Source organism: Equus quagga, chromosome 19 (genome assembly GCF_021613505.1).
Source record: "Equus quagga isolate Etosha38 chromosome 19, UCLA_HA_Equagga_1.0, whole genome shotgun sequence".
Classification (NCBI taxonomy): domain Eukaryota; kingdom Metazoa; phylum Chordata; class Mammalia; order Perissodactyla; family Equidae; genus Equus; species Equus quagga.
In genome coordinates, this window is record NC_060285.1 from 16982211 (window position 1) to 16987622 (window position 5412).

Genomic DNA, 5412 nt, shown 5'->3' on the forward strand with positions numbered 1-5412 from the left:
GGTTGTTTTTTTTCTTTGCTCACCTTGATAGACTTTCCCCCCACAAATTAGCAGATTAGTATTTAGCTAAAGACTCAAGAGTGTTCCCATGCAGATTTCTGGAGCTCTTTTGTTGTATAGTGCCCTTCTCTCCAGCACTCTGTGCCCCCAAATCTCACTTCCTTGGCCTCCAGGGTCTCCCTTATCTCTATCACTTGTTTCCCCTCCTGGTGATTCTCACCAGAAACTGCCCCCAGGTCAAGATGGGGCAATTGTAGGATATACCTTGTTTTTCCCTTTCTGCTGGGGATTATAGTCCTGTGTTTCTTGTTGTCTCACGTCTGAAAACAATTGTTTAATACATTTTGTTCTGTCTTGTAGTTTTTTTGTTATGTTTTGTTTTGTTTTGCCGAGGAAGATTCACCCTGAGCTAACAACTGTGCCAATCTTCCTCTATTTTTTCAGTATGTGGGCTGCCAGCACAGCATGGCTGCTGACAGAGTGGTGTAGGTCCACACCCGGGAACCAAACCCAGGCTGCCAAAGTGGAGTGTGCTGAACTTAACCACTAGGTCACCAGGGCTGGCCCTCTTGTAGTTTGTTTTTACACTGGGGCAAAGGGTGTACCATAAGAGTTTCTCCTTCATGAATATAAGCAAAAGTTGAAGTTAAGTCATTTGCCCAGTCACAGAAATAGCTGATGGCAGAACTGGGTTTTAAACTCAGATATGGCAGACTTCAAAGCCTATGCCTTTCCTGTTATCAAGATTCTGTTCTCCACCCTAACCCCTTTAATCACATTCCAGAAAGAAGGCAGGTAAAAATCCAACCAGTGAAAAGCAAATTAGTTATTCTGCTTGCTGGTAATTCTAGTAAAAAGGACTGGCCAGGGAGTTAGCTGTTATGGTTGCTCCTTCTCAGAGGTGCCCTGACAAAGTGAGCTTTCATTTATTTTCTTCTTTGTGAGAGTGGAGAAGGTATGGGGCAGCTCTTCCTTTCTTTGTTCACTCATTCACTAACTCTATCATTTCTTTATCCATTCAAGCTTATTTATGGACCACCTACCATGTTCCAGGCACTAGGCTTTGCTTCACATCAGGGAGTGAGAAGTAATTCCCAACAGGGTTTCTTTTGCTTTCTTTTTCCTCTCCTTGTTCATTCTCCCAAACCTTCAACACGATCATGTGGGACAGGCCCAGATGGTGACATTTTAGGGATGTCTCCTGGAGCCCGGTGGAACTTCTGAGTGGTTAGGAGAGAAGTCAAGATCTCCTTCCCTCTTAAAATAAATGCCACTACTCCTGGGAGGAAGCACACATCAAGCCATTGTCAGCTAGACCTTAGCCAGCCATGAATGTTTCAGGAGAGATTTATTGAGTGCTGAGAGCGAGTGCGGAGAACAACATAGGCCCCTTGGGAACTGGGACAGGATGAGAAAGCAAGGGAATTCTTACAAGAAAGGTGACAAGGAGAGACTCAAATTTTGCCTCAAGCTGAGCCACTTAAGTACATGTCTCTTGCCTTCTTTGGTCCGGGTGTCATAACAATAACAAAGTTGAGGGATGTTTTGTAGCTTACAGGTCCCCCCACACTCATTTTTTCCTTGGAGCTGCCCCTCAATAGTCCCTGGAGGTAAACATTGATACTGCTGAGGAAATGGAAGCTTGGAGAAGGGAATTTATGGGCTCAAGTCATCCAGCTGGTAAATGCATAGCCTGAATGTGAACTCAGGCCACCTAACTGCAGGGCTCCCAATCCTAATTCTGCTCCGTCATCTAAGCATGCAAAGTTGCTTGCTAGGACCAAGTAATCTGTCTTCATTACTGACGCCATCAATTAAGCATTTTGTATATGCATTCCCTCCACAGAGGACCACGTTTTGTGCCAAAGGTCATCAGGCCTTTGCATATCGTCCAGATGTTTGTTGCCAGTCTTGGGAATGAGTTCTTCCCCTTCATAGCTGTTTGATTGGAACGGACATGAAAAGGGAGTCTGGCCAACTGCTGCCTGGGAGACCAAGAAACGACAAACAAAAGGACATAAAGATGTTCTCATCTTAAAGAAGCTCTGCACTACAGCTGGGCAACTAAATTGGAAATAAAAGACTGTTGAGAGAAGCAGGAATGAAACGATAGTCCATCATTAGGTTTGCTGCTGGAAAACAAAATGCAATGTATTTGCAGGGTGAAGTTGCAAGGCTGTTCCTAAGAGATGCATCAGCATGCCTTAAATGAAGGCTGGATGGGTTAATGAAATCAGCGCATTTCCTGCTTCTCCATGATTTATATTTCTAAGGCTGCACTACATAGTAATTCAATAAAGCTGAAATGTCAGGAATGGCTGGCAGATTTTTTGGGAATATGAAACTTGACTCGTCGTGGTGTTTCAGTTTCAGTATCTGGATAAGTGGGAGATACAAAGGGACATCAGAACCCATCTTTCTTTTGGTTCTCCTGTCCAATCTACTGTCTCACCATGGCCCACTCCATCTCAACTTCATTCATGTCAATGTGATAGGTTATTTATGGAAGGCTTCCTGAAGCTTATCGTCTATTTGAGAATGATGAGGTATTCACTGCCCCCCCATTCATAGTCCTCACAATGAGGAAATCTATGCTGCAATTCACGATTTTTCTTTTCCTCTTGATGTAGCAAGAGACTTTAGCTCTGTCCCCTTAGTAATATGGGGATTGATCCTCCTGGCCATTTTTCTCTGTTAGGGCCCAAGGGACTGTTTGAAACCTCTTTCTTGTGTGTGTATGTGAAATGAGGAGACAGGAGAGAGAGAGAGAGAGAGAGAGAGAGGAGAATGTATTAATCGTAGTAGGAGAACGCTTGTAGTTTCCATTTTAATAGCTTTGACTGGCACTGTGCCACTTAGGGTTCTGTAGCGGAAACCTGCTCTTTTTGTAGGTTCTGCATCACTTCCTTTGGGGAACTGTCCCTCCCAATGCAACGTGACTCCAGGGGGGCATCACCTCCTGTGATTACCTTCTACATTGCAGGGGTGAGCTCTTCACCCCCTCCAACTAATTGGATTTCTTTTTCTCCTGGACCCAGTGATTGGTCCTGAGTTCCCCCCAAAACTCAAACAAGGCCACTCAGTGCCATTTGGGTGGTCAGGTGTGAATGTTAGGGGAGAGGAGTTTAGGGTTCTTGCTTTTCTTTCTGGAATTACCCTGAGACGGATGTAAACCTAGGGATACTAATGGTGGCCAGTTTTATCACCAAGTGAAAAGAAAGATGGCCCGAGAATGAAGCCAAGAGAAGCAAACAGAACTAAGAAAGTAAATGAAATGTGCGCTGTAGCATCATTTGAACTTCCGGGTCGAGCTGTCCCGAAAGCAAATACTGCCTCAAGATTTCCCAGTTATGAGAGTTGGTCCCTTTTTTTGGCTTAATTAGTTTGATTTGGGTTTCTGTCACTTGCAACCGAAGGATTCTTGACTGATAGGGTTTCTGAGCAAAACATGGGATAAAAAGCCAAAGGAAACTCTTAGTGGTACAGTGGTGGCCTCTGCCCTCACGTTGTTCATGGTCCAAGGGGCTGTCATGTCAATGGCTTCTATCAGTCAGAGTTCTGAGCTTCAAACACTAGAATTGAGTTTTAGTTCTTTTATGCAGAAATGGAAATTATTAAAGCCTCTTCGGTAAACACAGACGTGCAGGAGAGCCAGACTTTGAGGCTGCAGGTGCAGAAACAGACTTCTGTTGTAGAACTTGGCAGGTGGAGACCCCCTGGCCAGCCCCAGTGTCAAGACATTGCCCCTTGCAGTGCCAACATCTGGTAGGGTGACGCAGAGAATAGGCCATTAATGATACAATGTTTGTCACAGCTGCCTCTGAAAATTGCAGGTGGCTGCCACCACCATTGCTAGAATAGACTATATGTGGGGTCTGCATCTGGGTCAAAGCCAGGCATGGGTTTGTCTAATTGGTAGGGACTGGCTCACATATCTGCACCCTAGTGGCAAGGGAAGTGACTATCAGGTTTCTATAGTACCTTGCCCTAAGCCTCATAAGATGAGGATTCCTTTGGACATAGGATGTGTGAGGCAACCAGATAGAATGACAAATGTCTACAGTGTTGACCATATTAGGGAAGGTTCAGTTTGAACCTACAGCATCTTTGGCCCCAACTACAAGAACTGTGGAGCACGCGGCGTGGGAAGACCCAGGTTGGACAGGCTTTGCAAAGTAGGCCCATGTGGCATATTTCCCCATCAAGCCACACAATGAATGCTGCTTGCAAGTTATCTTTTAGTAGAATAATAGTAATAAAAATGATACAAAATCAACTTCTGGTTTAGGAGTGATAGGGTAACAAATAATTTTACTTTTCCTGCTCTGGGTTCTAACTCCATTGAGAAAGCAACCCAGGTGTTAGCTTTATTCCTGATAAACCCAAATTGGAGACTATGGCCTGGACCCTAGGCCATACTGGACTTTTTATCCTCCTCTCTTCAAGTGAACTTGTCTAGCAGTGGACGAACACAGCTTCTCCCACACAGAGTGCCTCATCTGGGACCGAAGGAAGGACCTGGTATTCCTGTGGGCAGGTGGTAAGCAACAGAGTGAGCCCAAATGCCTTTGAGTGAGTTTGTCCTATGCTCCTTTTCTGCTTTCACCAGCCAGATAATCACTTGTGCCATGGAAGAGAGGAGTAAAAAGAAGGACGAGTTGTGTCCCTCTTACCAATATTCCCTTCTGTCAAGTAGCAAAGGACTTCCCTCCCCTTTGTCAAAACGGAAAGAATAAACATCTTCCTAATACGATCATTCACTGGGGTCTTCCTCTGTGTCAGACATGCTACTAGGCACTTTAGAAAGTAATCTCAATAAATTTCCATGAAAACTCTACAAAGTGACATAATTAGAGCTAATGCTTATTTAGTGTTTATGCTGGAAAATTCTCTAAGCCCTTGGCATATCTTATTTAATTCATTCCTTACCAGCTTTAGGCAGGGGCCTCGCATGAAAGAGGAGATTTTGTAAAGGACAGTTTCCAGAGGTGTGGGCAGGGTGCAGGGCAGCCTCTGGGGAGCTGCAGTACCCAGGGACAGGGAGGAAGGCTTGAGGAGGGGTCATTTTGGGGCTCTGGAAGGACAGAGCTGTGGCGAGAGGGCCTCCTGGACAGAAGCTCCCATCAAGGGCAGCCACAGCCGAGGTGACTGTTGGAAGGGCTGTCTCAGGTGCACAGTCTTTCAACCTCCACTCCGCATAAGAATGGGCCATCTTGGGCCTGGAACACTTTCTTACAAGAGAGAAAGAGCCGGCTCAGCCTGTGCCAGGCTGATCACCTTGTGTGGGAACATCCGTCCCTCTTGCAGGCACGATGAGCGCTCCTTTGTCTAAAGCTTGCGCGTCACGTGGCACCTGGCCAGCCCCATGGTTGCACCTGTCCTCTGCGGGCAGGGGACAGGTTCCTTCTGCTG